The 22,946-nt window shown below is 51.4% G+C and overlaps 1 long non-coding RNA gene across 2 annotated transcripts in view; it reads right to left on the reverse strand.

Moving 5' to 3' along the window:
- Positions 1–21,326: 21,326 nt before the first annotated feature.
- The window catches only part of LOC309618471, a 157,377-nt gene continuing 155,757 nt past the window's right edge, over positions 21,327–22,946 (reverse strand). For both annotated transcript variants that reach the window (XR_014238502.1, XR_014238503.1), the window contains one exon: positions 21,327–22,710. This is a non-coding gene — a long non-coding RNA (uncharacterized lncRNA). The remainder of the gene's footprint in view (positions 22,711–22,946) is intronic.

Genomic DNA, 22,946 nt, shown 5'->3' on the forward strand with positions numbered 1-22,946 from the left:
TTGTGCCCATTTTATGGATTAAGTAACTGAAACACGGAGTTGTCAAGTCACTTGCTGGAGGTCACATCACTAGCAAGTGGGGAAAAGTATGATTAGACCATTAAAAAAAAAAAAACTATTACTAGAGAGGGAGAGATAATTGCTTATATAGGAGCCATTTCTCCAGGAATCTTTCCAGGAGGATAAAAGTCACCTTCTCATTCTTTGAAGTGTCCTGTAGTTGTGAGAAGAAGACAGAATCTCAATGGAAGATTCTGCCCACATATTCTTAGTGCACGACCATCACTTTCTCCCTTGGATGCTCTCCCACAGCTGTATTAGAATAATCGGCATAGTGAATGCTGGCTGCTGTAACAAAACGCTCCCCAGATCTCAGTGGTTTAACACAAGAAAGTTTTCTTTTTCATTCTTTTCATAGTCCGAATGAATGTTGGATGGGAAAGCTTCCAAGTGGGATTTCAGTGATTGCAGGTGCCCAGCTCCCTTGATCGTGTTCTGTCGTACTCTTGGGGACAGTGAAGGAAAAAAGCAAGCACATGGATAACATCAGGAGGACATTTTACAGGGCACTGGAAATGGAGAGCATCCTCTCTACCCATATTCCATCACCCAGAAGCTAGTCAGATGAAGGCCCAAACTAACTACAGGGGAGGCTGGTAAATGCTGCTTTCCAATGTGCCTGGGAAGAGACTGTGGGATGGAGAGCATCTCGTGGGTCTCTACCATACCACTTCTTCCAGGTCAATGTCTTCAACTCCACCTCCATTGTATGCCCCCAGTGGTCACTCTGTTTCTCTTCAGATGTGATGCTTAGGATTAAACATGCTCCTCTAGACACGGCCTGCTCAGGCCAGGAGACCCTGTAGCGTCACCTTTGTGGATCTGGACACCATATGTCCATTAAGGCGGCCTACCAGCATTTTTAACATTTTTAGCAACAGTCACACTGTTGGATCAAATTAGCCTTGTGGTCAACTAAAACCCCCAGATCTCTTTCATGTGAACTGCTGCCAATGGAGGGCTCTCTAATCTAGTTCTCGTGCTTCTGAATTTTGAGACCACATGAAACCGAACAGCAATAGTTGAAACTCTTCCATCTTGTTGGGTTTGGCTGAGCATTTGGGTCCGTGGAGAGTATCAGGGATCCTAACGCTGGCATCCATCATACCGGCTTCACTCCTAGTATCATCGTAGGACTTTCTTGATCTTTTGTCAGGTCACTGATAAAAATTTAGATAAGCATGGAGACCAAGAGCCAGACTACGATTTGAAATGAGCCTTTGGTACTTTGGGTATGGTTGTTTAACCATCTGGGAATCAATCCGCCAAACAAGACTATTTTCCAGCTCACGTTTACTCTTTTAACCAGCCAGTAAAGTCAAGTGAAACTTCATTTATTTAGAGCTTGCTCTGGGAAAGTATCTAATTTCCCCCAATATATCATTCTTATCAAATTCAATATGCTATAAACCCTAGGTAATCCACAGTCATGGTGACTTACTATTAACAGAATTCAAGCTGAAAGTTAGGTGTCCTGAATCCCAGGGCTTCCTACACCATCAGGAATATCGTGTGCACCCCACATACCAAGAAAAGACTGAGGCACGTGGCCTTGAAACAGAAACCAACCCTGCTAAAGTCGTGCCAAGTGGCTGTTAGTACATCCTCTGAAATGCCCACATACTTTCCAGCTTGCAGCTTCCCATCCATCAACCTACCTCTTTGCCCTTCCAATTAGAAAGACAAGAACTATGACTGCCAAATATCATGTTGGGTAAACTACCTGGAGTCATTCAGGTATGACTCATGTCCTGTGTGTGTTCATCACATGCTTGGAGGTGGCCTCCGGGGGTCTCCCATGACACTGCCCATCAAGGTCAACCTCCACACAGCTCCCAAGGTCAAACTCAGGGAGGAAGACAGGTCTGAATGCTAGAAAACCTTCAGTTACAGAAAGCTGCCAAAAATAGGGATGCTGATACTATTTTCGGCTAGAGTACATGGTCTAGAAAGGCACAGCCAAGAAGAGGTTCTGTGGGATCTGATAAGAATCCTCCCTAATTAACACACAATTGTTTCCAAGTTGCTGTTTCTAAGGGCTGAAAATCTGGTTGCCTCAGGTAGACCAAAAGCCTACCCCTCTCCATCAACTATTGTTTCTATCATTAATTCTCTGGACTCAACTTTTTATCATACAAAGTTTAAAGGTAAATCTAAAACATGGTGAAATTATTCTGAATTCTTAATGAATGAAATCCCTGTTAATTACCTTTTAAAAAAAAATTTCAGTTTTCAGGACCTTACTGGAGAATAGGAGAAAATCATGTGTCTTTTGTGGACTTGAGTTTTAATGCTAACATATAATATTTAACCAGACAACTTTCTATGGAAGAGTCAGGCACCGGGCTATGTGCTTTCATTTATTATCTTAGTTTATCTGTCAAAACAATCATATGAAACACTGAGAGTGAATTAGCCCCATTAACAGATGGAGCTAGTGAGGCTTAGACTGGTCACAGTGAGTGACACTTAGCCAGGAATCATACTTAAACTCTGACTCCAGTAAGACTTTCCTTTTGTAAGGCAATATAGGCACAGTGATTAAAACCTACAGGCTTTTCATGGGCCCATGAAAACATTTGAAAGAAAAGAGAAAGAAAAAAAAAACAAAAACCCACTGGCTTCAGAATATAAAGAACTATGAAACCTATCTTTACCAAATGTTCAGTTAAGCATCTACAAAATAACATTGTTAACTGGTCAATGGTAATTTAACTCAATTCTCAAATAGTTATTAATGAATATATAAAGCTTAAATCACAAGAATAGATCTTTTTTTCTGAAATCTCCAAGTTAGAAAAAAATCATAAAAGTCTCCTCATTCTTTTTTTTTTCCCATCAAATTATATGTAATGTGGGGTGTGGGTGCATTTTAACTCTTTTGATAAGATGTAGGGTGGAGCCTCCAAAAATAAGAAAACTTGGGAACTGCTAAGATCTGAAACTGTCTGTGGATTTGAGAGTCTCACCTTATTATCCCTCTGCTGCACTACATTTCGTGTCCAAGTTCATACTTCTTGGTCCCTGAGATGAAACATAAGCCAGTTGTTCTTGGTGATTTTTACATTCATTTACTCATTAACTTTTTCAGTATCTTGGCTTTTAGGATACCATCAAGTTGAATGTATAGGACTTCCCTGGTGGTGCAGTGGTTAAGGATCTGCCTGCTAAAACACAGGGGACACGGGTTCGAGTCGCGGTGTAGGATGACCCCCACATGCCGTGGAGCCACTAAGCCCGTGCGCCACAACTACTGAGCCTGCGCTCTACCATCCACGAGCCACAACTACTGAGCCCACGCGCCACAACTACTGAGCCCACGTGCCACAACTGCTGAAGCCTGCGTGCCTAGAGCCCATGCTCCGCAACAAGAGAAGCCACTGCAACAAGACCCCGTGTTCCCCAACGAAGAGCAGCCCCCGCTCGCCACAACTAGAGAAAGCCTGTGTGCAGCAATGAAGACCCGACGCAGCCAAAAATAAAATAAATAAAATTTTTTTAAAGTCGAATGTATAAAACGATATTTCTTTATAAATAGTCTAAATTAAGGATTTAAAATACTGTAAAATTAAGGATTTGGGCTGAGTCGGATGGCCTTGGGGACACACTGGTATTTCACGATGATCAGAGCAAGGGCGGAACAATCCAGGAAACGGGCTTTGTCACACGTTCAGCAATAACCCGGCCCCGCTCAAAGGGACTATTTCGCGCCTAGGGACACTGACCAAGCTTTTTCCAGGAGGAGCCGGAAGGGCTGAAGGCACAGAAAGCTTGCCAAACCCCACGTCCACCCACTTTCTGCAGAGAAATCACACGCAGTGTCACCGGTCACAAGAGCCCCGACTTCCTGGAGGCAGTGTCCGGGCCAGGCATCCTGGGCGTTGACCCCACTGCCAGGAGGCTCTCTGCAGCTCATGAGGCTTTGTCTGTGTCAGAAGCCAGGACAAACAGGCAAAACCAACTCCTTGATTTAGAGAAGGTTCCAGAGAACCCAGCTAGACCTGATGGTTGGGGGCAGGGCGGGGTGGTGTCAGGGCGGAGGTCACATGAGCCCGGCTAACCACCGCTTCAAACACATACCAACAGCACCTGACGCTTTTTAGAGTATTTGCTTTGGAAGATACTTTCGAACATCTGTCCTCTGACCTAAGCGCCATGTCAACTCTGGGAGCTACATGAGGCAGAATGCTTCCACTGCAATAAATAGGTGAGGCTCAGGACAGTTAAGCCACTCCCCCAAAGCCACCCAGCGATGCCAAAGCCTTCATCAGCCCAGGGCCTCTGGTCCCAAGGATAGTGTTTTTTGGGGCTGTTGCCAATGGCTATCACCCGTGGTCTGAGCCTCCTAAAAGAGATACCATTGCACATCCTCCAGGTCAGGATACAGAAAAACAAAAGCAAAAACAGAACCTGGAGACTCAGGCCTGCTGGAGGAGGGCCTCAAACTACCCACGCTCTTGATTCCAAAATAGTGTTTGGGCATCTAAGGCCCGGTAACTGAAATGAGGCTTCTCATTTTTGTCCTCGGGAGGAGGCCAGCTGTCCTGGAAGGTGCAGCCTCCCCACAGCCCACTGCCCCTCCCACCCACTACGCTCCTGCTTTCCTGAGCTTGCGGGTAGAGCTGCCTTCTGGCCAGACTAAACCCCATTCTCTCTATGCTTTAGACACCGGGCATTCATCCTACCACGTGGCTTCTACCGCTACGCCAGCCGCTCACGTGGTGGGGGGGCAGCAGCGTCTCTCAGAGCAAGACTGCTGCGTGCTCTGCCCACCTTAGTCCTCCCATCACAGGTAAGTCTCCCACACACCTAAGACCCAGGCAGCCCCACACAGGACTCTGCCCATTAGGAGGTGAGCTTCTTGAGGACATTCTGGGAACCGGTTCATCTCTAAAAGCCCTGTCGTGTCCACCATAGTGACCTCTCCCCCTGATCCCTCCCACATATCATTCCATAGGCATTCGTTGAGCTTCCCTGGAGAGCCAAGGCTTGTGTCAGGCACCTGGGCTACAGCTCCTACCTTTGCGGAGTTCATGGCCTAGGGGACCAAATGGATAAAGAAACAATTACTATTCAAACTGATTCATATGATGGGGGGGGGAGCACAGGGCAACTGTAAAGCCAGGGAAAAAATTTGTTTAAATGTGTATAACTCAGGGAAGGTTCCCTGGAGGAGGTGATGCTGGAATAGAATCATAAAACCTGGATCAGATTCTGTTTCCAGTCAGGGCTCTGCTGGGTCATTTGGGACCAGCCCAACCGGGCAAAAACTCTTATCCACATTCATTCCAGTAGGTGCAATCTCCCCGGAATATTGCCAGGGTCTCCAGGGACCCCTGCCCCCAAGTCAGTAGCTGGTCTGTCCTATCTCCCAGGTTGGTGGCAAAGTTTCTCTAGAACCTGGAAGCTGCGGCAGCAGGGAATGTTCTGATGAGAGCCTTCCTCATGAAGGTAGGGGGGTGGCCGGAGGGATGAACCCCAGAAGTGGGCTACTCAGAACCAGTGGCCTTTGGGGGTGGTGGGGGAGATGAGGACCCTCAGGTAAGCCACCAAACTTGGGGTCTCCAGGCCCCTGGAGAGTGAGATGCCGATTTGGCTTGGCAACCTTCCCAGGTGACGAGACACGGCATAAACCTCAGGGGCAGCCATGTTATTCCAGAGGCCAGGCTTCTCTCCACAATCACATTAAGCTCAGCTGCGTCTGTGCACAGGGACGAGGGCCACCTCCTGGCTGGCCGCCAGGAACGTGTGACCAGCGGCTCCGAGCTGAATTTCTACCCCATCCTGTGACTACCTGCAGGCCGGGAGCGTGTTGGCCCAACCTGGCTCCTTCCAGGAGAGGGGCAGACGCAGCTTGGTCTCTGGGCTCCAGCAGGGTCCCGTGGGATGAGGTCTGACAGCAGAGGGTCTGGGATAACCACAGCGGGCAGGGGGTGCAAGCCACAGAATTACTTGAGGGGAGGAGGAAGGACATTACAGAGCAATTTCTTCCTTGCTTGTTATATGTGCCAGGTGCTGTACTAGCGGAACGGAGGCTCAGAGAGGCTGAGTAACCTGCTTGCGGTCAAACAGCCCAAGTGACTGCGCTGAGGTCGGAGCCTGGTTCCTCTGATGCCCATCACCCTGCTCTCCTCCCCCATGATCTGGCCTGGACAAAAGGCCCTCTTCCACCCCACCCGACTGCTGTTGGATAGAAAAGCTTTTCAAACTGTCCGGAGGTCAGGGGAGAGGGGCAGGACAGGAAGTGGGGCGTCCCAGAGCAGGGGCTCAGCGGTGCCGTCATCTGGGCTCAGCCGGGGAAGCCTGTGCGGTGCTGCGGGGAGGGCGAGGATGGGGAGCGCGGGCCAGGACAGAAGCGGCGCCCGCTGAGTGGCTCCGCAGGCACGTCCATGCTGTGTCCCCCGGGCGCTCTTGCCCACTGTCCGCTCGGACCCCCCTTCCCATGCCCCAGAGGGGGCCCCCCAGGGGACCTGTGTGCATCCACCTGGAGCCCCTCTAGCCCCGCCCACCGCCCACCTCCTGCCGGCTCCGGGGAGCCGGGCGACAACCTCTCCGCCACCCTCGGAGGCGGGTGGGAACGCTGGTGCCTGGCTCGGGAGGCTCCTGGAAGCCCCGGTCACGGATCACTGCACTCAGCCGTCGGATTGAAGGGGCCCTGGGCGAGCGCGCCTGCACGGCCGGACCTGCCGGGCCGCTCTGGATCCAAGCCAGCCGCCCGGCCCTGCCCGGCCCAGCCGCTGGGGCGCCGGGCGGCCCCGAGCAGCTGTGGACGGAGGACAGGAGTTCGGTCGGCCTCAGCTTCTCCTTCCGGCTGCCACGAAGGGCAGGGCCCCTCGGGGACCGGAGGTGGCCTTTCCTGAAGGGAGGCAGGCTCAGCGTGGCCAGAGTCCCTGGGTGGGCACCCCGGCCTGCTCTGCGGACAGCGTCCCACCCGGGTCTTGTTTAGAGTGAATCACTTGGAAGGGACCTGAAACCGTATCCTGCAGGAAATGAAAGGGCCAGGAAGAAACCAGGTCAAGCTTCATGGATTCAGGCCACCAGGAAGGAAGGCAAGGAGCGCGAGGTTTATGGAGTATCTTCTCCACGCCGGGCACGCTCGGCGCACGTGAAACCTCGCCCTTCCAGCGACGAGGTCGGGCTTTACTCCTTTCACAGGTGGGCCAAGACAATACGTGATTGGCTGGTGGTTACCTAAGCGGCAGGTGGCACAGCTAGGATGCAAATCCAGGTGTGCCCAACTCCAGAGTTGAACTCTGTTCTTCATACCCAAGACCGTCAATAAACTGATCTGATGGTGGCCTCCAGACACCCTCGCCTAAGCCCCAACCCAGGAGCACAGAAGCACACAGCATGGAAATGCTCAGAGGCTACCTCCCTCTAAGAGGCAGTAGAGCGTAGACTCAAGAGCATGTAGCCCGAGTTCAAACCCCGGTTCTGCACTTACAAGCTGTGCGACTTCAGGCAAATGTCTTAACTTCTCTGTGGCTTAATTTCTTCCTATGCAAAATAGAACTATGGACGGTCCACCCTCGGAGCTTCACAGTGAGGATGAAAGGAGGGATTCTGGGTAAAATGTTTAGGCCGGTGCTTGAATGTTGTAAGTGTTCAATAAATTGTAGCTATTATTGTTATTACTGTTACTATCAATGTCAACTCAAATGTCAGAGACCCAGCTCCTGTCACCAGACCTTCCTTCACCAAATCCCCTTGTCTAAACCCCAACCAAGGAGCAGGCTTTTCGGCAGGTTGCTGCTCAGGGCGGTCCCGCAGAGAGAGCTGAGTCAAGCAGGAGGCGAGGGCTGGGTGACTGAAAATAAACACTCATCAGCAGACCACACACTTCACCTCTTGCCCCTCCCACCGGGAACGGAGCAGGAGAGCATGAGGATTCCTCATCCCAGTGGAGTCAAGGCAAACATGTTTTTCTTCTTCAAGGGAGAGGAGGCCACGTGAAACCAAAGGCAGGCATCCCCAGACTACCACCCTGGATGTCACCTAGTCATTTAGGCAGCCGCACCTGATACAAACGTGGGGAGGAGCCGGGAGCTGGGAAATCTGGGGATCATCAGCGGTTAGGAGGCCATGGGTGGGCACATGAGCCCAGAGAGGGGTCCCATGCGCAAAGATGCACGAACACGCCTTAACTCAAGGGCCCTGGCCTCTGCGGGAGCCACAACCCTATTCAACCTTCCCCCCAGGACACAAGACACAGAGCCACAGGGCTTGGGGGACTCTAAAAGGAACACAGAGTCAGACACAGATTCCCACATAAGGTCCCTGGAGACCGGACCCTCCTTCACCCGCCACCAGGACTACGCCCAGACCCTCTCAGGGTGGTGAAAGTCCATTTTCTTTTGAAAGACAAAAGCATCTCCCCCTTCCTCCTTCCTCATGGGCCTCTGCCATAATGTGTTTCTGCAGGTTACCCGTTCTGGTATTTAACCCACGATCCTGCCAAGGAAGCCTCCGTCTGGGTACCCCAAGGGCCCCGGGTTGCAGCCACACTAAAATAGGATCACACCTTTTAAAAGATATTTCCACCTCGCAGCCTGAAATCAGACTTCACCTTTCTCCCATCCTCCACAACCACCATGCTGGCCCTCTACACACACACACACACACACACACACCCGTTTCGCTACCAGACTTCCCTAAGCCAGTTTAATTGAAAAGGCATGATTTAGGCTAATTGACAGCAGATGGGTTCGGCTGCAAAACGCAGAGAAGCATTTGCTGAACATGATTTACAGCAACGAGGCAAAACTTTCTCCTTTTTATATCTTTCTTCGAGCTCCACGGCCAAAACACCTCAGCAGAAATGAGAGGAGAAAAAAAAGTAATTAGTGTTTAATTTTTTAACAATTTTTAACTCCCTTTTTAATTGCTTTACATAAACCTGTCCTAGAATTTTACAGCCTTCAAATCTCTGTCTAAGTCTGGTCCTTGTTTCTGGTTTTAATTACAGGGAGGCTTGTCTGGCACATTAAATTAGAAGAAGAAGAAGAAAAAAAAAAAGAAACACACACATGCACAATTTCAGAAATATTTTTCTGTTGGACTCCCAGCTGAACATCTAATATTTCAGCGTGCGGACGGGAAACTCGGCCCGGGAGGGCTCTGGTGGAAGGAAAGTAGACTAAGGGCTTCTGCAGCATTATTGCATCACCTCCTAAACTGTCTCTTACTGTTATTAGGATTGAGAGACCAGTCATAGGACAGCGTCTGATAGCCCACAGTGACCCTGGACACCTCAGTTTTGCTCGGAAGGCTTCCCAGAGAAGCTGGGCGTGTGCAGATATCTTAGGCTTTGGGCAGACCTGAGGTTCTTATTTCCAAGCCAGGCCATCAGATCTTCTGCTTACTCCTCGGCAGTCCGTTTTAAGCAGGACAGGGACCAGTGAGGAACACAGCATGCACAAAACGAAGGAGATGGGCCCCCGCAGTGCAGGGCGGATGGGAGCAGATTCAGGCTGCGGGATGACCCGGAGGCTGCCCCTTTGCAGAGAGAGCCAAAGCCGGGCCTGGACCTGCAGTGACCGGCGGGACTTCCCGTGGTTGCCAATATGGCAGCCACTAGCCTCCATGTGCTGGTTTAAACTGAAATGAAGGAACCTTTAATAAAATCTAAAATTCCATTCCTCAGTTGCACTAGCCGCATTTCAACTGCTCTGTAGCCTCCTGTGGACAATGGCTCGTTAATGTACGGTACACATGTAGTGTATGGTACACACTGTATATCATATAGTGCACACGTGGGACGTTTCCATCTCCGAAGAAGGTTCTGTGGCACCGGGGTGCTCTGGAATCTTGCTATTGAAAGTGTCGGTGGTGTGGGCGTCCCCGGGGAGGTGGCTGGAAAGGCAAGATCTTGGGCTTCACCAAGACTTGGAAACTGCCTCCTAACAAGACCCCAGGTGATTTGAACACACATTCAGGGTCACATCCCTGACGCAGTGTGGCTGGCTGGGCCTGGAACGGAGGAATGGTCCGTGGATCCCCTTCAAGGTGTGCTCAGAGCGTGCAGATGCGGGGTAAGGGGGGGGGCGTGCCATAAAATGTCCTCAGGACACAACCCCGCAGGGCTGAGGCTCCCCGGCTTGTGTTCATTAGCTCTGAGGCCCCAGACCCCCGTGGCAGACCCTGCCCAGGCCTGCCCTGGGTCCCTCCAGAACTCACGCTGGGAGGCAGAGGGCTGCCTGGCGCCGCTGGGCGGGCAGCTCTGGGGATGGGGCCAGGCCAGCACGGGCTCCCCCCACATGGTCATTACCTCCCGAAAACCCGGGAGTTATTACAATTAAAACACGTTGCAGGGGGGAGAGGGGGCTGGGAGGAGGTCCCGTTAGGAAGGAACACCGGGATTAAAAGAAATTAGGGCAGTTGCCATGGCGACACAGCCAGGCCGGGCCTACCCTGTGGTTATTTCAGTGGGAACGAGATGGGGGCAGATGGGGTTGGGAAGGGGGGTGCTGGGGAACCGTACCCAGCTGCACGGCTCAGATCTCTGCTTTTCCCTTCAGACTGGGACACAGCAGCCCGGGAAATTCTCCCGAGGCTGATTCCTGATGGCCTTCCCGTTCTCTGGAACGACTGCTTATCCCGTGGACCATGGTGCCCCAGGAAGTCTACACCCCAGGCCTCAGTCTGGTTTCTTTTGAAACCAGGAAACTCCCAAGAGGCCCCCTGCTCTCACGACCTCGTGGGTGGAATGACCTGGCCTGGTTTCCTATCAGCTCAACTCCGGCGATTAGGAGACCCGGGGAAACCCAGCCACCCATTTCTCTCACCTGAAACGGGAAGCACAGGGGTGTGACGGGCGGGGTTGGAGAAACAAGGGGTGGGGATGTCTTGGAAGGGGGCCCATGCTAATGTGGGAGACAGAGATCCGTGCCGGGGCCGCCTCCAGGTACCAGCAGAGGACTGGGGTCCTTGCAGAAGGGGAAGCCTAGTTTGGTACAGCTACAGGGCCTGCAGAAGAGAAAACCGTTATTAGCTCTCCGTCTCGCTGCTGGTCTCCGGGGGAGGCCCAGCAGCCCTGAGCAGGACGGAGAGGCTGTTTGGACACCTCTGGGGGAGCAGGAGAGGATGGGCTGGGGCGGGGTGATGGGGTGATGGGGTGAGAGGGATCCAGTCTGCTTCTCCAGGCCGCGTAGCCGGCAAATCCCCATCTTCTCCGGTCTCATTTCCTCTCATGCCACCTTAGTGGGCTCAGGCCACGGGGAAAGGGCTAAAAGCACTAGCCCAGGTAGAGGGGTTTCACACGTAGGGAGGTTGGCTTCCATCCTGAAGGTTAACCTGACCCCAGGCAAGTCCTTGGTCCTCCTCAGGCACCCAGGCTGGAGACCTGTGAGCTGCCAAAGCCGCGGGCAGGAGACCCCATCTCGGAACCCTCTCCTCTCCTGGCCCCTCCCTCCCTTTTGAAGGCTGACTAGTTCCAACCCCAGAAACCACTGTCCCTCATCCTGAGCTTCCGCAGAGCTCTCCCTGTTTGTATTTGCACCATCCAAGGTGCTCCTATGTAAAATGCATGGCGTCGATGGTAGACCCAAGTGCAAGACTTGCCTCAGTCACGGACTCAGGGCGTGAACCTGGGCGCCTCCGTCAACATCTCCAGCTCACTTTCCTTCTCTGCCAAAACACCATCTCATTCACAGCGTCATCATGAGGATATGAGATGGTGGACTTCTGCCGCAACCAGCCTTCCCAATTTGCCCCAGTCCCGGGGGCTCTGGCGATGCAGAACTTTCAGTTTTAAAATCAGGACAGTCCCCGGCAAACTGGGACATGTTGGTCACCCTTCCAGGTACATGGTGTGCGTCTTGGAGGTCCAGCTACTATTGTATGTAGGGCCTTTGCTCCCTTGTAAAATTCTTTATACATTGTATGTATGTACACAAAAGTATGCATATATATATATATACACACACATACATACATGTGTACATATAGGCATGTGCCTTTTCCAAAGAGATAAACTGGGAGGTAATTATTCACATGTCAAAAAGAATATTTACCTGGCAAAATGATAAAATGTAGCATTCTTGGGACTCTGTAGATGGAAAATTCAGAGAAACTAAGCTGATGGATTAGAAAGCGACGAGCAGTCCATTTCCCAACTGAGATCCTTTCATTTCTGGGCGAACCCCACAGCATTTCTAGAAGATTCTTTTGCACCCAGCATTGCTTCCCTCTTTCTGGGGGGGAAGCCGAGCACACAGCCGCCACTGCCAGCCGCTTGTCTGGGGAAGTGCTGTCAGGAGCGGCGGTTTTCAAAAGGCTCCTGGGTGTGCTCAGCCCGGATGGGAGTTCTGAGCTGGCGTTAGCTTTTCATCACACAAGCACCCTGTTTATTTTTCTGCCCTCACCTCAGTTCAGAGAGTTCATAGACTGCCAGGTTTTAGCAACTCTGAAAGAAACTCCAGGTGGAGAGTTCACACACAAATCGAAAGCACCAATATCATGTCATCTTGCCCAAGACTTTTTTTTTTTTTTTTTACCACTTAGCTCTCGGAACAATGCGTAAGAGGGGATAGGAGAGAAAGGGCGGGAATGACAAAGGGGTCCCCATCCCCTCCCGGCCCACGTCCATCTTGAAAACCCAGAGGCACAGCTGACTGGTGCAGGCAGCTTGGCCCTGTAAGGGGCTTTCAGGAGGGATGGAGTGCCGCAGGGCAGGCCAAGTTGCAGTCCTAGCTGCTGGGCCATCATCCCTGGCTCCACCACAACGGACCCCCAGCCTGGAGCTCCAGCAGCAAAGGCCAGCTGGGCAAAGCGGGTGGCACCGAGGACCCCGTGTCTCTCCACCTCCCCTCCCCTCCACCTGATGCTCTCAGGTGCAGCCGGAGCCCTGTGGCTACGGTCTGTTTCCCGAGCTTCGCTCACTCCCGGTTCAAACCGGGAAGAGAAAGGGTCCAGCTGGAAACACATCCTTTCTCCTTCAAGGTGAGGTGACAGCGGGGCCAGCACAGCCAGGGGGGAGGATATTAGAAGGTGCTGAAAAGGGAGAACTCTCTTTTCTGCTCATTGGAGGGATCAAAGTCCTTATTTAATTAAAAGAAGGCAGATCACCTCTGTGCTCCCCGGAGCCCCAGCCTCCCCAAGGCCAAAGCAGCCCCCGGCTTAAGGCTTGTATCCAAGGGAGCCGCAAATGGTCCACCTGCCCTGTAACACCGGGCAGTTGTGCCAGGGACTTTGCAGTGATGTCTGGTCTTATTAGCTCTGACTGTCATTTGGTGAGAAGTGCCCCCTGCATCTCCGAGACTAAGGCTCAGTCTTATTTGGAAGAGAAAACTGAGCTAAAGGATTCCTGAGCCCCTGCCCATACACCCCATCTCCATCCTACCTACTTCTTCCATTGAGTTTATCAAGCTACTTTGAACTCTCTCTCTCTCTCATCTTTAACCTCTTACAGGAGACGATGGGCCTTTTTTGTGTGCCTTTGTATCCCATGCACACAGTAAGCACTACATAAATGTTCGTCTACCTAAACAGATTCTTTACAGCTTTCCTACTATGTCTGTCCAGGGGGCACAAAATCTCTATGGTACCCAGGCCAACGCCCCAGGAATCCAGGCAGGGTATCCTGGCCTTTCCTTGCCCCTCACCTCTCCTTTTCCACAATTTTCCCGAAGGAGGCCCTCCTCACACCAATTAACAACGAAAAACTGCAAACAAGCCTCAGAGGAAGAAAAGTAGTAAAGAGAAAAAACAAACAAACAACAACCGGGAGAAAAGAAAGAATGCAATGTGCATGAGTCCAATAGACCATGAGCTAGCATATCCCAACTCCCCCCCACCACCACCCCCCCAGGGAACCAAACAGGAAATCTAGAATCATTACCAAATGCACTTCCCCTTCATGCCTTGCCCCAGGCCCCCGGGGTCAAGGATGCTCAGGCCCAACTAACCTGCTGGAAGCCGCAGGAGGGTGGGGCTTTGATGGATTGATTGGCATTTCCTCCCTCTCTCTTCCCTCCTGCCCTCTTGATAGGCTTTCTCTGTGGATGGCTGGTGGGAAGGGACGGAAGCCTCTTGCTGCCTCCGGGAAGCCACAGGGCTCCGGGCTTTTCCACGCAAGCCTCCCACGGTGCTGCCACAGAAGGGGGCAGGCAGCTGGTCTCCCTTGCCCCACTCTGCAGGGAACCCTGTGACAGCCCTGGCTTTGGGAGCAAGACCTCTTGCTCTTCAAACAGATCAGAACTTTTGGCATGAAAATAAAATCTGTTCCAAGGAAGCAAGTTGTAACCCTTTTGGAGTAAAACGCAGGCCACGAGATCGAAGTAAAAAGTCAGCAGAAACCAGAGCTACAGGGACCGTGAGTTCAAGTTCATTCTCCATGGGTTATTCCTTCTGCGCGGAGCACAGCCAAGGATTGCTCCCCGGCTCTGTGCTAGCTGTCTCACCAATCCATCGAGGGTCACCCAACTCTTTTCCGTCGGGGGCCAGAGATAAATATTTTCGGCTTTGCAGGCCCCAGGGTCGCTGTTGCAAATGCTCAACTCTGCCATTACAGCACGAAAGCAGATGCAGACAATACATAGATGAAGAGGCGGGGCTGTGTTCCAATAAAACTTTATTTATAAAAACAGGCAGTCGGCCAGACTTGACCTGCCCACGGGCTATAGTTTTCTAATTTCTTGGCAAAGATTGTGCAGACAACAGGGTAATGTGATAGTTAAAGAGTATGGCCTTTGAAGTCAGGCGGACCTAGTTCATACCTCCGTCCAAGCCTTATTTATTAGCTGTGTTACCTTGGGCCAGTCACTGAACTCAATGAAGCTCAACTTCCCCATCTTTAAGATAGGATACTAATGCCTGCCTCATGGGGTACTGTGATGATGAAATGGACTAACAAAAATCGCCTGACACTCAATCAATGCTGGCTGTCAGTCATTCTCGTCATGAGGGAAAGGAGGTGGGTGGCTTTGAGTCTTTCGTGGTTGGAAAAGCCTCTGCACACATGGGTGATGAGGGTCCGCAGTGGCTTTCTGTGCAAAAGTTCATTTCCTGAAATTTAATATTCCATCGATTCCCTTCGTGACATGAAATCAGCGCTTGCACATTAGAATCATCTGAGGGGTTTTTCAATCTCATTGCCCATGCTGCAGCCCGGGCCAATTAAACCAGAATCTCTGGGGGTGAGACACCCCCCCCCCCCACTCCCAGCCATCCAGTTTATTTTAAAGCTACCCAGACGATTCCAGTGTGAAACCCAAGCTGAGACCCACTGGACTACTCGGATGCAGACAACACGGAAGAATACTCTCTTCCTTCTTGCTCCAGGTATGGTCCAGGCACGGGCAGCGTCAGCCTCACCTGGGAGCTTGTGAGAACTGCACACTCGGGCCCCACTCCGGACCTGCTGGATCAGACCCTGCATTTGACAGAATCTCCAGGGGTTTCCTGTGCGCATCCAAGTTTGAGGAAAACCAATCTATTCCACATGGGCCCCAACAGGCTTGGCGCATTATCAGAATCCCTTGCAAAGCTCAGAACATTCCTAGACCTCATCACCAACTCACTGAATCTGAATTACCATGGGTGGCCCAGGGCTTGGTACTTTCCCCCAATATTTTATTTGAAACCGTTCAAACACATAGAAATGTTATACCTGCATACCCACCTAGACTCTGTGACGTCAAGATGCCCCTATGTTTCGTCACATATCTATGCATCTATCCATCCATCGACCCATCTTACTTTTTAAACATAGGTCAAGGTAAAATGCAGACAGCAGGACCCTTCAGCCCTAAATATTTCAGTATGTACATGACATCGCTAATTTTTAACAAGGTTTCCTTGATGAGGCTATTCATCTAGGGACAGTCTTTTCCTCTGTCCAGAAAGAACAGTACTTAAGACTTGGTAAAAAGCATTCCTCTCCCTCCTAATTTTAAAAAAGGGATACTTCAGCCTCTCTCGGTGCTATCACTTTCAGTATTACCAGATGATTTCTGGTGTTTGACCTACTTCCACATTGCTCCATGAATCCCATCTCCTTTTTCCCTTGGTAGGACGTTAGAAGACAGTCACTCACTATTATCTCTACCGGATATCTTGTATTTAACTCTGTTAGTCACTGGACGCTCCAAAACCTCCCCTGGGGGACTTCCCCGGTGGTCCAGTGGTTAAGACTTTGCCTTCCAATGCAGGAGGCGTGGGTTCGATCCCTGGTCAGGGAACTAAGATCCCACATGCCATGTGGTGCAGCCAAAAACTTAAAAAAAAAAAAACAACCTCCCCTGGTGCTTTCCCTCCAAAAAGCATCTCCTGGCAAAACACTGGATCTTTTCAGCAGTGCATCTGTGGAAACTAATAGCCTTCCTCTGCACTTTCCAATTCTGTAGCTGAGAAGCTGTGGAAGAGGCTTAAGGACAACACGCTCTATTGCTGCTACTTCCAGGTTTTGGAAAACCGTGGACCAGAGAGCAGCGATCTTAACTATACCTCTGGTTTTCCCTCCATCTTGGGTTTACTTGGACCGTTACCTGCCGAATACAAAACTCCAAACTCTGTCATTCAGGGCTGATGTGAACCCCAAAACTTATCAGAGATATGTTTCTGCTAGTTTAACCCAGAAAGGAGGCTGGCCCCAGGACACAAGGCAGGACCATTCATTCTAGTCAACAACTCAAGCGGTTTTAGGAAAGAGGCTCTGCCATTCCAATAGTGCACCAGCTCTGCAGAATCTTTCAGAATCTTAGAGGTGGGGCTGCATTTCGAGCCAGTCCAGCCCGCAGCCTTCCAATCCTCCCCAAGGCACTCAGACAGACAGTCATCAAAGCCCTCAGGATAAATTAATCAGAGTGATTGCCCAATCATTGCCCAGCGATTCCCAAATACTCTTTTCAACAATCTACCAAAAGGCTGTCCCAGAGTCTGAACACCGCCCAACCACACCAAGTCACTCTGTCTTACATAACAAGATAGAAGGGCCAAGAGTGAGGCAGTAGTCACTCAGCATTTTCACCTACAAACCTAAAAAGGCCTGGGTTCTCTGACCCCCACCCCGGCCTGCTTCATGTCCGGACCACCCACTCTCTGTTTGCAACTGTCCCTCCACCCTTGAAACCTGACACCCTCCTCTGTAGGAACCACCCATGTTTAAACAAATAAATATCCCACAGTAACCAGTTCCCCGGTGGGATTCAAATAAATGTCCCAGGAAGGAGTAAGGGGGGAGGGCGAGGGTACCCTGGGCCTCTGTGCAGCTTGGCGGCCTCAGAGCGTCCTTGGGCGGGGGTTTTGCTGCAACCATTGGGTCCGTCGGTGCTTATGTCCAAGACTAGCAATGAGACCCACCCCCCAAATCGGGGAGGGACTTCATGGGTTGAGGGGTTCTGTACATGCCTCCTGGGGAGGTGGCAGCTGCTGGAACTCGGGAAGGAGCGGCAGGGATGCTGGAGAGCGGGTGCTCAGTCAAAGAGGAAGACCCCCCCCCCGAAGCTGTGCAGAGATTCCCTCTGAGCTCCGGGGTAACTCAGCCATAAACCCTGAATTCCCACTGCCATTTGGGAGGGTGGAAGGGTGGGTGGCGGAGAGGAGAAGGAATCGGCTCTCGATGACTCAGAAACACTTAAATATAACCCAGAGACTCGCCTGCAGTGAGGAGGGGATGGGTGGAGAGAAGCAGGAGAGACCCACAAGTCAAAAATCTCCTTGCCTCTGACTCAATGGAGAAAACCACCGGGCGTCCTCGGTTTCACGGAACGCGGACGGCTGGGAATAAAGGCTCAGCTCTGTCACGGGTCGGTTGGTCCACAGAGTCACTAATGAAAAGGATCTTCAAGCGTATCTGAGAAATCAGAGGGAAGACGACAATTGCCCCATTGCCACTTTAAGAGAAACTCCAGGAGTGGCAGCCTCCCCCCAAACTCCCAGTGGAGGCAGGAGAGGCTGGCCCTCCCTCCTCAGAAGCTGCCCAGTGGGTTTATGGATGGAGGAAAATGTGGACGAGACCGTGCTAGAAAGCTGGCCGCACACCACTAGTGCATAAGGAAGAGAGGGGGGATGAGGGTGACCACGTTTCAAAAATAAACACAAACCCCAAAATAAACACTGTTAATGGAAGTGACTAATCAAGGGTGTGCTGAACTTGGTGGTTCTTGATAAGATACAGGGGGAAATGCACTTGGAAAAAATAACAGATTTTTTTTCCCCGTTTGATAAATAAAGCAATGGGGAGAGGGCAGGGGGGTGATGAGGGTTCATGCTTGTTTCAACCTGGCAGCAGAGGTTGAAAAAAAGCACAGTTTCTCAATCCTGACACTATAGACATTTGGGGCCGGATAATCCTTTGTAGTTGGGGGCCTGTCCTGTGCATTGTAGGACGTTTAGCAGCACCCTGGGTCTCTCCTACTAGATGCTCATAGTACCCTCCCCTCTAGCTGTGACAACCAGAAATATCTCCAGACACTGCAAATGGCCCCTGGGGTGCTGGGTAGGGGGACAAAACCACCCTTGGTTGAGAACCAGTGGTTTCAAATCCGGAGCACGGCTGAGTTTGAAAGTCACCTACGGGCTCCTGGAAGGGCTCAGAAGGACCAGGCAGCTGGCCAGCAGGAAAGGGATGTAGCGTCTCATGCATTTGAACATTCGCTGGTCAGTAATGCTGTGCGCCAGCAGGAAGCCACCCACTGGCCTCCAGACCCACACGCCCAGAATCCTGTGGGTTAGGGAGGCCCTAAGATTTAGCCTGTTAGCAAGTGGGTACACAACTCTACTGCTTCCAAAGTTCTCGAAAAACTGTTGCCATTGGTCTCAAAGTTGCCTTGGCCGGGAAGGTGAGTGACTCTGGGCCATTTCACAGAAGAATTCTGCAGAGAAAGGACATCAGGGGTGCCAACTGGAGTCCAGTGGGCAGAGCCAGCTGTGTCACTCAGCTCCAAAGGGAGCTGCACGGGGGCCCATGGGAGTCACTTCTCAGACACCAAGTTTCTCTCGCAAGACAAAGACTGATGCGAGGGCAAGGGATGGGAGAGGGTTTTTAAAGACACAGAAATCCCTTGGCCACCCACAACTTTCTCTCTGCCCACCAAGTTTCCTGTATTTAGCACAGCTGTCTCTTTGGTGGGGGAGGGGGAGGATTATTCAAGTCCTGTAAGCAAAGCGTCAAACAAACACCTCCTGCGCCATCTTTGCTGGCAAGCACCTCCACGGGAACCACCTTTAGTCCAGGCTGCCCCTGTTTCCAGAAGAGAATCGCATCCGAGGTCATTCTGCACCCACGCAGCCTGGCCTGCTGTGTCATGAGTCCACGGGCAGCACACATCACCAAAGCGGGTATTTGCTGCAAAAGGGCTTTCTGTTGGACGGACTCGGGAATTTTAAAATGTCGGGTGCCTATGTCATTTTGCAAGAGGGAAAATAGTTCCAGGTGCTGCTACCTCACCTCCGTAAGCTCTGCCCAGAGATGGGCTGCTGGGCTGGAGGGGAAAGGTGATGGATGGGGACGAGATGAAGAGGGGTGAGAAGGTTATTGGCTGGTGCATCCTGCTGTGAGTCTTCGCCTTTGCCTCTCCCTCCCTCCACCCCCAATTCTGGAAGCCACCTCTCCGCCTGGCCGGGTGCTCTCCTCCTCAGCAATCTGCTTTCCACCAAAAAAAAAAGTGTTCTAAATAGAGCGGAACTGAGAATGGGATGCAGCCCGGATGAAGTCTTCCCCACCCTGGAGAGCTCAGCGTCCCCGGTGGAGGGCTGGTCCACCCCCAGTGCCTCTTATTCAAAGCATTCTTGACCCTGGAGCGCCCAACCCTGACGGCAGGCATGAAGCTACCATGAATGGATTTTGCTTCTACAGCACTTTGCCTGGACTGGATCCTTCCTCCCTCCTAGGCTTTCCAGGTACCTGCTCTGGCCTCCTCTCCCTGCAGGTACTACCCTCTAGGCACCCAGAGAACCCTAGTCCAGGTGGGGACCAGAGGCCCGATGCATCAGTGCTCACCATCAACTTGCCGAGTGAGGTTGGGTGGCTTAATTGACCCACCTGAACCTCAGCATTCCCCAAACCGAGGTCCACGAACAAGGACTGCAGTCTCTCATCACATCAGATTGTTGAATACTAATTTTTATTAAGTTAGAAACTCCCATTGCTCTCAAAGGGGCCTGGGCACCAGGCTGGGGGTGGACCTTTAGACATATCTCCTCCTGTGTTCTGGAAAAGTCTACCCAAGGCTCATCCCCACCAGGCACAGAGCCAGCAGCACGTTTTGGGGTCGAGGCTCAGCACATGGTTCTGTGCATTTCACTCATTAACACACACGAACAGGATTATTCCCATGCCAACCAGGTTTTATTAATGAGGGCCTCACACCCCCTGGAATAAGAACCCTTCAGCCCTCAGAAGGCAGGGCCGTGAGAAAACCCACATCTTCCAAAGAGGAAAGTGTCTCCAACATCCTCCAAGGGGCGAAGGGTCTCGCTTCGCCCTTCCCCACGTCACCAACTCGTGACCCAGGTAAGGCCCAGGACAAGTGACCCTGTGACAGCTCTGGGATGTCTCTGGGAGAAGGTTTGGGAGTGGCAGTTGGGAAGGCCATTTGCAGGCCGGGGCTCGTGGGGAAGCTGTGGTGGGGTGGCAGGGCGCACCCTCCACCCCCCGCCCCTTCCTGGTGCCACCCTGAGTCCAGTCTTTTAAGGACTCCAAAGCCAGAGCCACCCCGTGTCTTGTCCGTGAGTCAGCGTCACTCCGCTCCTCAGGGCCTCTCTGAATTCAGCACCGCCAAGAACACCAATTCATCCAACCAGGCGAAGGCAAGGAATTTAGAAAGTGAAGTGAACTTAGGCAGAAAGTAAGTTATCACCCACACTGACCACTGTCTGCTTAGGGTGTGCCTTCCCTTCCTCCATCCCAGCACAGAAGGAAAACAGGGCAGAGGGGAATGAGGAGGGGGAGGGGGAGTTTAAAATATGCAAATAGGGGCCCTTCATAACTATGCGTTTCTAAACAAGTAAACAAGAATAATCATTGTTCCAAGTTGTTTGCTTCTTTTTTTTTTTTTTTTTTCCACCAGTTACATCTATTTCAGAGCTAGGAAAGAATAAGTTAATCCTCTCTATCTCCTTTCTTACAAGCCTGGTTCAGAGCCCTGGAAAAAAAATTAAAATGCTGAAACAAGGTATTTTTTCCCCTCTGGATGAACTGCTTTACAATAAGCTACCTGCTGGGGTCAGGAAACCTGAGATCAATGGCTTTCTGCTCCCACGAAAACTCACAAGGGGGATTCATGCTGAAGAGCTTTCTCAAAGAGACGGTCACCCACACACAAACCTTTGTATCTGTTCCAGCTTTTATTTGAAACCATTTCTCTCCTCTGCTTCACCTCCTTCCCTCCTTCCTTCTCCCCGGAGAGCAGCTTCCATCCAGGGCAAGATGCCCGCCATGTCCTTGCCTTGTCTGGAGGTGAAGGAGTGATGGAAGAGACGAGAGAAGGAAGGCTTGGGGGGTTGCTCCCAGTGCCCCGGGAGGGAGCACAGTTTCTTTACTATTAGGTGTCTGATGCTCAGAAGGGGGAGAAACGGTCAAAATCAAAATAAATAGCCAACGGAAATAGGCAGCCGCTCCCTGGGAATGGTAATTGCCCAGAATGAACGTTTATCCAAACACATGAGGAAAATGGTTCCTGGTGAAGGACCGGGCTAGGAGCGCTCCTTACTGGAAAGTAAATTTGTTTACCACGTTTTATTTGTTCCTTAGTTTTTAATGCTGTTCTGGCCCCATCTCCTGTAAACAGACCAGCTTTTCCATTCTCCGGCGGTGCCAGGAGAGCCGAAGACAGAACAGACGAGCTGGTGCCAGAATCCTGAGCGACTGAGGTCTCACAGCTACAAGAACCCACACCCAGCCGGGGGGCTGAGAGAGGAGCTCGCTGGTCTGCAGTGGAGAAGAAGGGTGTGATGTGAAATCTAGGTGTGGAAATGGGGAGAAGGCGGCCTGGCTTGTGAGATCAGCTCCTTTCTCTGCCCGGGTAGAGGAGGCAACAGAAAGGGCTTCAAGAACTCAATGTGTATGTCTGATTGAGTAGTCTGCAGGGCTTCCTTAGTCAGTTGAGGCAACTGACAAGTTCTGGAGAGAACCTGGACTTGGGGAGAAAAAGCTTGACCGGTATTAGAGTCAGATGAAGCTGATGTGGTGCTGAGGGTCCCCAAGAAGGAGAATCACCGTTCCGAGGGCTGGTATCCAGGCATCATCATCTACACTCTTGGCTGGCAACCCAGCTCTAGCCCCCAAACCAAACCGAACAACCGAAAGGGCTCCCCACAGCTGGAGAGATTCAGTGATGCCTTGTCCACACTGGGGAAACGTAGATGTAGTGGCGGGGTTCACATTTGAAGTCTCCTGCTACCCAGGCGCAGAAATCACGTGAGCCCAGAGTCACGGCAGATGGGCCCATACAGTTCCACGTTCAGAGCGTAGAGCGAAGAGCCCACATTTATCGAGCGCCGCGTCCCTGGCACCGTTCTAAGTGCCACGCCTGCAGTAACTCATCTAAACCTTGCAACCACCTTACGAAGCAGTTTAAAGATGAGGTTAAGTTACTCCTTGGACGTGTCACTGCAAGAGGTCTGGTGATGTCCTAAGACAGGAACCTGAGTCTCTGAATATCTGCATGAAAAAGAGCATCCTGTTTCCACCACAGCCAACTCACATTCCCCCTGGAAAATGAATGGGAAATCGGCATTAGGTAAAACAACAGAGATTTGGGGCTATTTTGTTACAGCAGCCTACAGTGACTAATACAGTTTGCACAGAGAAACTGTACCACTGCCCTTAGGGCAGGGGCCTTACGGGGTGTACTCTAGGGCAAGTCATTGAACCTCCCTCACCTTACTTTCCTCACCTGTAACAAAGAGGTCTTAATACCATCTCACAAAGTTGCTGTGATTCCAAT

Source organism: Balaenoptera borealis (assembly GCF_965194805.1).
Source record: "Balaenoptera borealis genome assembly, chromosome: 20".
Taxonomy (NCBI): domain Eukaryota; kingdom Metazoa; phylum Chordata; class Mammalia; order Artiodactyla; family Balaenopteridae; genus Balaenoptera; species Balaenoptera borealis.